Source organism: Gavialis gangeticus, unplaced genomic scaffold (genome assembly GCF_001723915.1).
Source record: "Gavialis gangeticus isolate Ggan-Ray unplaced genomic scaffold, GavGan_comp1, whole genome shotgun sequence".
Classification (NCBI taxonomy): domain Eukaryota; kingdom Metazoa; phylum Chordata; order Crocodylia; family Gavialidae; genus Gavialis; species Gavialis gangeticus.
In genome coordinates this window covers 3,045,468-3,056,241 of record NW_017729030.1, presented here as the reverse complement: position 1 = coordinate 3,056,241, position 10,774 = coordinate 3,045,468, and the positions used below count along the sequence as shown (strand labels likewise).

General features: G+C 40.4%; 1 long non-coding RNA gene across 1 annotated transcript in view; it reads left to right on the top strand.

The window, feature by feature from the left end:
- LOC109301014 overlaps positions 1-1,364 on the top strand; it is a 1,762-nt gene extending 398 nt beyond the window's left edge. Inside the window, exons 2-3 of the long non-coding RNA XR_002098406.1 lie at positions 401-934; positions 1,146-1,364. This is a non-coding gene — a long non-coding RNA (uncharacterized LOC109301014). The remainder of the gene's footprint in view (positions 1-400; positions 935-1,145) is intronic.
- The last annotated feature ends 9,410 nt before the right edge of the window (positions 1,365-10,774 follow it).

Sequence of the window (10,774 nt, the reverse complement as noted above, 5' to 3'; positions counted from 1 at the left end):
CCAGCCCCGGCCCCAGTGGCGGAGCGGGGCGTGGGGATGAGCCGAGGAAGCCGCGCGGAGGCTCCGGCCGCCGCTTCCAGAGGCCACCCCCGGCTGCCGGGCGAGGCCCGCGGCTTGGCTGGTTGCGCAGGCTGCAGCGCGGAGCTCAGCCCCCGCCTCGGACACGAGCGCAAATGTAGGGTCCGGTGTCGGGGCAGGCTGGAGGGGACCGCCGGCTGCACCGCCCCTGTCTCCGGCAGCCTGAAGCCGGGTCCTCGGCCCCGCTTCCCGCAGTGCTGCCCCGGGGGGTGACCCGCGCCAGAGCCCCCCTGCTCTCAGCACCTGCATCTCAGAGCCATGAGATTATTTTAGGCTTTTCTGAGTTAAAATCTGCATTTTTTTTTTTTTTTTTTTTTTGCAGGAATTCCAACTCATGACTAACAAGCTTGGACTGCGTGGAGATCCGCCTTGAAGAAGGGGGGGTGGGGAGTGGGAATAAAAACCCAATTTTGCACTGGCTCTGGCAGGCGGGAGGCCAAGGGCTGAATGGAGGGGGTGTGAGGAGGCGGGGGGGGGCCCTGCTCTGCAAAAGCAACGCAAGCCCACATCTCCCTTTGCCCCTTCCTCAGGGCCAAGTGCACCTCCACCCTTGGTGGCACAAGTCAAGGGGATGTGTGATAGAGGCGGCCGTGGAGGAAGCCTCCTCAGCACACCTGCAAGAGCCTTCTTCCTCTGAGCGCAGACTCTGCCGAGTTGCAGCTCTCAACGGAAAAACAATCTTTCCTCCTACGGTTGGTTGGTGTGTTTATCCCTGTGCGCACAGATGTGATGGATAGACGATTGGCACCTTCCTTCCCCCACGCCCACCCCTCTTTCTTTCCCCCATTGAAATCAGGAGGAACCCCAGTGGGAGGAGAGGAGCACAATCAGCAAGGCTAGTACAACACTCTTCCAGGTATGTTAGTAGTGGGGGTTTTCCCCCCTCCCCTCTCCTGGTTAATCCCTGCCCACATCCCCTAGCAGTAAATAATCATTTTTCATTGTTCTTTTTCCCTGCTATAAAAATCAGGGTGGTGGAATAGTAAATGTATCCAGAGAATAAAATGAGTTATTTAGCAAGGATTAGTACAGAACAAAGCATAAATTATATCCTTGTTTCTCTTCAGGTAACAACACAGAGCACTGTCAAGATTGCTTTTATCCTAACAGTCAATCAATGAATTTATGTAGATTTGCCATCCCAAACAGAGGGTACAAATCTTTCTTTGCTCAACAACTCTGTAATTCTACCTTTGTCAAATGAAGACAATAAACCAGAAAGATTAATGTACATTTTCTTCTTAGTAATAAATTCAATTGTCAAATGCAGAGAACTTTTTTATTCAGAGACCTGGATCAATGGTTGACTTTGTTTTGAAGCATTTATTTAAGAAGGTGTTTAAAAAGAATGAAGTTCATGCTCTTAATATCCTTAGAAATCTTTCAAAGGCAATCACTCTATTTGTCAATCGAGTGGTCACTGCCATGTAACAATAAGAAGTGTGAAAGTTGGATGTGGGAATCCCTTTGGGTTTGTGTAGTTTGCTTTCTCAATAGGAACAGAACACTAGGAAATCAGAAAGTGAGACACACTTAGAAATCCTATTTGAGTCTTTTAAACTGCTTCCTTTAAAAAAGGTGGAATTTCATCTTTCATCTTAACACCATTAAGCTTCAAGGTCAATTAGATGAACATGATAAATGTGATCTGTGTCGGAAGGAATGCCTCCTACTTTTTATAATATATTAAGCAGCTAATGTTTAAATAGTTAACCACTCATTTTATCTGGTTGTCATTTTAATCTCTTACTTTTTAGCCTTAAGTGAGTATTTAAGCATATTTATTAGCAAAAACACAAAGATTCTGTTGAGATAAGCACTTAACTTTTCAAAGTATGAGCAGTTAACAAGAGATAACAATCTACTGATTAGGGACCTCATTCAAAGCCTACTGAAGTCCATGAAAAAAACTCACATTGAGTTCAGTGAGTTTTGGATCAAACTCACACAAGGATTTGATTTGACAAGGGATATGGTACAGTTGTTATCTCAAAGCAAAACTACTGTTGGTTAAACTGGCACCTGTTTCATTTTTATAAAAGGAAAACAAAGAGATGCAACTAAATGTTGCAGATTTATGTACTCTAAACTCCGTACCACAAACTTTAAGACTCATCACATCTCCTAAAGAATGTGATGCATTACTCCATTTCCATTCAAACCAAGTATAGGAACTGTTTTAACTGTGGGTTAGATACTCATTGCTTAATGATGCAATACTTAATTCAGTGGTCTATTAACCTGAGTTGGGCAAGCAGATTTTCTTCCAGTGTGTTTAGGAGTTAGGGTTAAAGAACATGGAAAGAATGAAAGAGTTAATGGCTACAGTAAAGGCAACAGAGAGAGAGGGCAAAGAACTCAAACTTAAAAGATAAGAGAATAAATGTAAGTGAAAGAGACAAGGAGAAAGAAAGCCTAAATTAGAATATTTCTGAGACTGCTGAGTCGGGTTTTACTGTGTTGCTTGCAGTTGGCCTGTTTCACTGTATCATTTTGATCACCATGCTCTACTTTCTAGTAAAGTAAGTGCATAATAATAATCATAATAATAATGCAACAAGTAACATGCATATAGCTTGAAAACTGTGAAGGAACTCACCTCCAAAGATTACGAAATTTCAACAGTTAAGGTTTCTCCAAAAATACTAATTTGACCATGTTATACATCATTTAAAAAGAAAGAAAGAAAGAAAGAAAAAGTCTTATTAGATGTAAAATCACAACAAAACCAACCTGATGTTTGGGAACTATTAACAAGACTACCAAGTGTAATTCAGTCCCTCCAATCATTTATAAAAAAGGAAGGAAAAACAGGTTTGGAGGATGCTCTGGGTATTATATTTGCCTCTGAGTTTCATTAACTTTTTTTGTAGTTTGGTATGTACCATTTTCCTTTTTTTTTTTTTTTTTGTTTAAAGTATATTTTCCTATTCCTTGTTGATGTGTTAAAGATGCCAAGTTGCAGGGAAAACCATTCACCCAGTACGAGAAAGGGTAAAACTACTGTGTCTGGGGTTAAATGCAAAAAAAAATAGGCAGAAAAAATACCCTCTCTAATCTTTTAATTATACCCATTTAAGGTATTTGCAAGACTAGTAAATTCATTCAGTGAATATCAAACTTAAGGTTGAATATGTGACCTTAATTATGACCTTTGGTGCATATACATGTAGTCTTATGACATGAACTCATTCTACTTAAACTAAAATAAAATAATTGCATGTCATATTACAACTTCAAGTGTTGCCCCAGCAATTAGATATGGGCATATGTATAGTCTCCTTGACTGTATATTTCCCATACACATATCTGACTGTGGGACTAGGGACTTGAACGCACACATTGCACATTATAATGTTTCATTGTTGCCTATTTATTCTAGTTCCATTATCATAATAATGTAATCTGGCCTTTGCTGATGCCTTATAAAGTTTGCTTCCTTCTAAGATATGTGTTTTAATACATTTTGCTATCTGTGTTCATTTAGCAGAATATTTGTTTTCATTTAGAAAAAGATACCTCTTCACTGTATTATATTATAAACTTTTTCCCAGAGAAACACTTATTAGCCTCTCTATTTACAAAAAATATTCTCAAATATTTACAGAATATCTACAGAAAATATTCACCTTACCACCACCTCTGGAAAAGGCTGGCTGTATGGCTAACCCACTCCCAAACAAGGCATTCAATTGTCCTGTATTTGAGTTTTACCATCTGTTTAATGTAGCCAATAATAGCAATCATCAAGGTATGCAGGCATCCAATTCCCTATTTTACAGATGGCCTAGCTAAATGCAGAAATTTGAAGCAATATTCTGAAGATGTACAATAGGTTATAGAGGGTTTTAGCAGCAGTTCTGCTACAAACGTACAGGAGAATTTCTCCACAGAATTTCTCTCTAGGTCTTCTTTGTACTAGGGATAGTCATTCAATCTCTCTGTTTTGTTACTGCATCTGTTACCAGGTTGCTTTTATATAGCATTTCTCGCTCATAGATCTCAATGCTTGCTACAAAGGTCCCCTTATTCGTATGGTTCAGCTAGGAAAACTGAGGTGAGTTGAAATGTTTTTTCCAAGACCAGTAATATAGTCAGTTACAGAGGTAGCAAGGGAAGCAAAATCATCTGGGACTCACCTCAGTGCATTATCTCCAGAACCATGCTTCCTATCAAATACCTCCTGGATAAATCATGTCTATCCCAGAACAAACATCCTGAGATTGGCAAATATACAACTTCCCTTCTAATCAGGGTTTGGTGAACAGATGAATGCAGTGCTGTTTTTCTGCCATTGATTCAGTGAGGCAATCCTGGGATAACTGTTCTGATGTACTTTGCAATGTCCCAGGATAAACTGTTGGTACTTCTTACCTGGTAAACTTTTTAAGGATTTATCCAGGGACAATAGACATAGATGCCTGTATGATTGTACTTTGTTCCAAAATAAAATGGTTTATTCTGAGATAAATGTCTGTTTGCAGCCCTGGAAAGGTGTGTTTGAGACATAAGTACATAGGACTTCATGCAGAGCTGATGTTGGCTAATTAAATGCCTAAAATTCATATATGCATATACATATACATAAATATAGTGAATTTCTGACTCTCAGCTCTAGGTACATTCTCCTCAGTCCAAGTAGACACTTTGTTGGGAAATATGGTAGATATTACTTCTCTCTTACCTGCACTCCCAAATTACTGAGAGGGTTTTCCTGATCAATTCAAAGTCATTATGGAGAAGAGAAAGTTTACGGCATGGTATTAAACCCACTGAAAGCACTAAATCTTTCTGTTGACTTGAATGGACATTGAATCTTAGTACATGGATCTTAGCTTTACCAGATTCTCATGACAATGTGGCTGTTGCTTCAGGTGCCCTCAGTGATATGCTAATTTAGCTTTCCTACTAAACCAAAAATACGCCCTTTTCATAGTAGTAAAAATTCAAACATTTCTCTCTCTCTGGGTACAACAGAACCCTAAACAAGGACTTAAACTTCCCTCTTCTGAGATCTTCAGTTCCAGCCTTAGACAATGAAGTTATCTTTACATAGCCACCTGGCTGTCTCTTTATGCTGGCTCTTGCCAATCTACTAAAATGCCACCGCTTTCTCTGGGCCCCTTCTTACAGGAAAGGCCCGTTTAGCTACATAATTTCTCAAGCTAGGTCTTCTTTGTATTAGGGATAGAAAGTTGCTAATACCATTGCTTCATCTCCCAACAAGCTTTACTGTGCCAGTTTCCAACTCTCAGGCTTCCCTCTAAACTAAAAGCCCCTTAAGTCTATCTTAAGAGTCCAATAAGACCTGTTACAATGCACAGTTAATACTGGTACTCACACTCTGTAGTGCATTGTACTCAAGAGTGCATCTAATGAGCTAGCAGAAAATGAAAGGCCTATGCTAACTATTCAGTTTTCGGATGCTTATTCAAAAACAGTCAAATCAGAACAAGTTTCTCTTAAAGTAAGGCAAGGCATTATTCTTTGTAGTTTGCCTATTAGGTAAAGTACAATCTTATGCAACTTTGCTAAAGTCCCTGAGGAAAAAAAAACCTATCAACACAAAAGGTAGATGAGTCTTCCTGCTCTTCCTTACCAGTAGCTGAAGTAGAAGTAGTAGTTTATTTACAACTTTCACTACAAGAATACAGGAAAATTAACAATAAAATTATGTAATGTGTAATTACTGGTAACATCGTACAATAAGGTAACATAGACACAAAATAATAATAGAACATAATATACAGTAATACAATAAATAGATCAAATTCAACTAATAGTAGTATATAAAATAGTACAATATTAGCATTTGATTTTGGACCTTATTCTTTATGCAAGTAATACAAATACAACCAGGGAATATAGGATAAGCTGTAAGTAATTAGACAGGAATCGTATAAATTTAGGATTGGAAGGGTCATCTAGTCCAACCCCCTGCTCAAAGCAAAACCATCCCCAGCTAGATCATTCCAACCAGGGCATTCTCAAGCTGGGTCTTAAAAACCTCCAAGGATGGAGACTCCACCACCTCTCTGGGTAACCTGTTCCAGTGCTTCACCACCCTCCTAGTGAGAGAGTTTTTCCTAATGTCCAACCTAAACCTCCCTGCAGCTTGAGACCATTGCTCTTTGTTTTGTCATCTGTCACCACTGAGAATAGCTTAGCTCCATCTTCTTCGGAACCCTCCTCCAGGTAGTTAAAGGCTGCTATCAAATCCCCTCTTGGTCTTCTCTTCTCTGAACTAAATAAACCCAGTTCATATTTTCATAATTGGTAGGGTCAGAAGGGACCTGAGCAAATCATCAAGTCCGACCCCCTGCCATGGCAGGAAAGGGTACTGGGTCAAATGACCCCAGCCAGGTGTTCATCTAACCTTCTTTTAAAGACCCCAGGGTAGGAGCCAGCACCATTTCTCTTTGAAGTTGGTTCCAGATCCCAGCTGCCCTGACAGTGAAGTAGTGCCTCCTAATGTCTAGCCTGAATCTACCCTCTGCCAGCTTGTGTCTGTTGTTTCTAGTCACTCCTGGGAGTGCAAGGGGGCACAGGGACTCCCCCAATACCTGCTGGTCCCCTCTGACTAGTTTGTAACAGGCCACTAGATTCCCCCGCTCAGCTTTCTCTTGTGGAGGCTGAACAGGTTCAGGTCCCGTAGCCTCTCTTCGTAGGGTCTGCCCTGCTGACCCCTGATCATGTAGGTGGCCCTCCTTTGGACCCTCTCCACGTTGTCTACAACCCTCCTGAAGTGTGGTGCCCAGAACTGAACAGAGTACTCCAACTGCAGCTTAACCTGTGTCGCATAGAGGGGGAGGATCACCTCCTTGGACCTGCTCAAGATGCATCTGTGAATGCACGACAAGGTATGGTTGGCCTTCCTGACTAGATCCCCACATTGTTGGCCCATGTTCATTGTGGCGTCAATAACGACTCCAAGATCCTTTTCTGCCTCAGCGCTGACGAGAAGGGAGTTCCCCAGCCTGTAGGTATGCTACAGGCTGAGTTCCCTCAGCCTCTCCTCGTAAGTCAGGAGCCAAATTGTTTTTCCTCATTAGTAAAGTATTTAAATTTTTTCACCAATGAGGCAATTCATTTATCTCTTATTTCTTCAAAGAATGATCAGGACTACAAATAATTTAAATAATCTATCTAATTCTTCCCACAAAGACATATCGTGTTTGTATATAGCGTTCAGGTCTACCTGTATGTGGCATTTGAGTGCATCAGTCTCGTAATGGCCTTTCATTGTTCATAGTTTTGTACTTCAAATAGGTAGGTTTCTGGGCCAAAAGAATGCTTTATTAATCTCAAAAAAGGAGAAGTTTGAGAATCTCTCACTGCCTGCATATCTTCCTCTACTATTTTTTACAACATAGTCTTAAGGCTAAAATGAAGTCTTGTTACAAAAATAGATGTGTTAACATTCTTTCAGGGGTTTGAGCAGAATGAAATAGGATTGTACCTAAATACCTAATTGTTATAAGTACCAATTAAATTGGTAATGGGTGGAATAGGATTCTAGTCCTAAATCCAGAAAAAACTGAGCTCCAAAACTTTCAAAATTATGAATTTATAAGAACAGGAGTTTTTAACTGAAACTGGTTTTGCTTCCTTAACAAGAGCAAGTGCTGCTCTTGCTACATATGAAAGCTTATATATAACAAGAGCATTGGGAATAGAAAATACTAAATGTGATCTGATTAATGTTATTAAAGATACCTTACTTTCATCAGTGGATTATTTCACAAACTAAATATTGCTATAATGCTGGACTCTGATATTTAAAGGGGAAGATGCTAAAAACAATCAGATTTTAGCATGTGTGTGTTATCATTGGAGTTTACATTTTTTTTGTTCTAAATTTATAGGATTTTTGGGGTACTTTGTCTGGATATAAGTACTGGTACTTTTTTCAACATCTTCCAGTAGTCTGACTCTGAAACTAGTAAATATGACAGGTTTACAGTCTCTTCCTGCTTCGAGAAATGAATGTCTGCAGTCCTTCAGTCAAATAACTGCATAAATAACTACCTGAAGAAAAAATGCATACTTTAAAAAAGTAGATTGTACCAACAAAGATCCACCTTCTGAAATGTTAATTATCTTGCTATTCTAATTTTTTGTTGGTACTTACTAACAAATGTGACATTCATTCAGGCATTTATTTTTCCTTATTCTATGACCTGCAAGCATTTATGCATATGCTTAATATTTTTGTTAATGAGAGTTTTACATTTTACCCCCCAGATACTTTGATTATACTGTGGGGGTCAGAGTAGGGGTGAAGGTGATTAGTTCTCATGTAGTCATAGGCTACATACAGACATTAAATTTCTGTTGGGAGAATAACCATGTCCTGATAGAAATTATAAGTCTGCAGGCACTCAAGCTTTTTTTCCTGTAGTAAAAATGGCTGTAAGAGGTAAAAAGAACCTGGGAACAGTCAGTTAAATTACTGCTGGGAGAATATCTCCCAGGAGACTGAGTGTCTGCACACTTTCCCTGGGCTTACCTCCTCCTGGGGGCCAAAAGGAATGGAGCTGGAAGAAAGGATATCCTGTGCCTTCCTGTGACCAGTGTTACCCTGGTTTGGAGAAGGCATGGGGCACATCTGCTTCTGTCCCTCCAGTAGACTACAGCAGTGGTTCTCAACCTTTTACACCTTATGTCCCACTAACCATTTTGTCAAAAAAAACCCTGGTCCCACCATGATAAAAGCAAAACCCCACAAAATTGCAGTGTTTGAGATATCTGTTGTTTCATCTATTTGAAGTGCAAACAACTGATTTTTTCAATTGGGAAATGAGTTGAAATCCCACCTGCACAACCTTCAAGTCCCAAGAAACACTGGACGAGAATTCCCAGTGGAAGAAGTGGGCAGTGGCTTTGCTGCACTGTTCTCTGCCACTCAACTACTAAGCACCAAGAGCCATGCAGTGCTGTCCCCTGCTAGCTTCCCCTTACCCACCCCACCACTGCTTACCTAAGCAATAGAGGTCATAATTTAAAGGCTAGTGTGGCTGGATGTTGGGTTAGGAGAGGCTTTCCCCAGCCTGGTTCCCAACCCAACCCAGCTTCCCCTTGCACCATGGCCCCTGCCTCATTCCCCCTCTCCCCACTCAGTTCCACAGTGGTACTGGAAGTGGAGTGGAAGAGGCATCTCCCCAAACCCCAACCAACGCAGGTTTAGGAAGTCTTTTCTTACTGCTCTACTTCCCCTAGGGACCAGAAGGAGTGCCACAGGTACTGTTTCCCTTGCCTTCCCCAGACCAGGATCACCAGGATCTTAGGAAGGTATGAAATACAGAGGGGAGAGCATGGCAGCAGACTGAATGTCTATACTTCTCCCTCTTCCAGAAGGATTTCTATCAGAGGAAATTTCTCAGAAATTGGTATAAAAAAAGCCTGTTCATGGCCCTAGAATGTGGACTATAACTATACCTTAAGATCCTCTCCCCCACACTTAAAAATCCTTTTTATCTTTCTGGATAAAAGTGTGTCATGCATGGGGAGTTCAGTTTTGGAATCATATCAAGCTAGAGTCTTACAGCCAGTAGTAAAGCTTCAGAGCTTTTATAAAAAATATACAGGATAATTTCCTAAAGCAACCATTGCATCCACATACAGAAAATGTTTTTGGACCTTTTAATAAATAAATTAAATATTGTACTGAGAGGTCTTGTTACTTAAGGATAGTGATCATGCCTTCATTCATTTACAAATTTATGGCATAACAGAGGGCGTTCTCTACCAATAATATGTGGAATGATGTGTTTAAAGGGCTAATTTCCCAAAGCAACAAATACTATGAATGAAACTGATTTTTCCCCCAGACAAATGACTTTAAAATGATTTTTATATTATTATTTCTGAAAAGCATGATTATGCAATCAAGAAAGAAGGAATCCATGGTTAAAAACTCTTGTTGATTCAGTGGCCATACTAAGGTAGCAATTAAAAATGAAATAAGTAAAATCTAATGTTTAAAATGGAAATGACAAAACATACAACAATTGACATGATATGAAAATGATGAAGTGCAAAGAATTAATAAGGGAAGTGAAAGATATCTGGGGGGAAAATATAAGGCTGGCAAAGCTACAAATAATAATAAGTTTTTATAGTTTATTAGAAACAAAAGAAACCACATAAACTATAGTTCCACTAGCAATAGGAGAAAGTAGAACAGGTAATAATGATTCAACAAATAGGCAAATATTCAGTAAGTATTTTCCTTGTTTGCAGAGATGTGGGATGTTTTACTTTGATCACACTAAAGGGAGCTGCAAATCATCTAAAAGGATTATGCATTTTAAAATCAGCTAGGCTTATGGGCAGATTCATGATTTCCTAAAGTGGGGTGCAGCATGCCACGCCTCAGACCATGGGGGGATAACAGGGACCATGGGGAGCCAGACAGGGAGCAGGTACATGTACTTGGAGGAGCCTACCCCTACTACCACTGTCCCCAGCTGATCTAGGGCAGAAGAGGAGGCTGAGAGTTGCTCAGGAACTGCTCCGGTCAGGGTCTGTGGGGAACAGTTACACTGAGTGCCAGGTTTGGCTGGGGACAGCAGTGGTGTCATGCAGTTTCCTTCTTTCAGTCATGGGTTAACCACACTCCCTGCCACCCCATTGACTACCCAGAGCTGCCCTTGCCTTGTCTGATAACCTAAAATCCTTAAAAACTCAGCTAAAG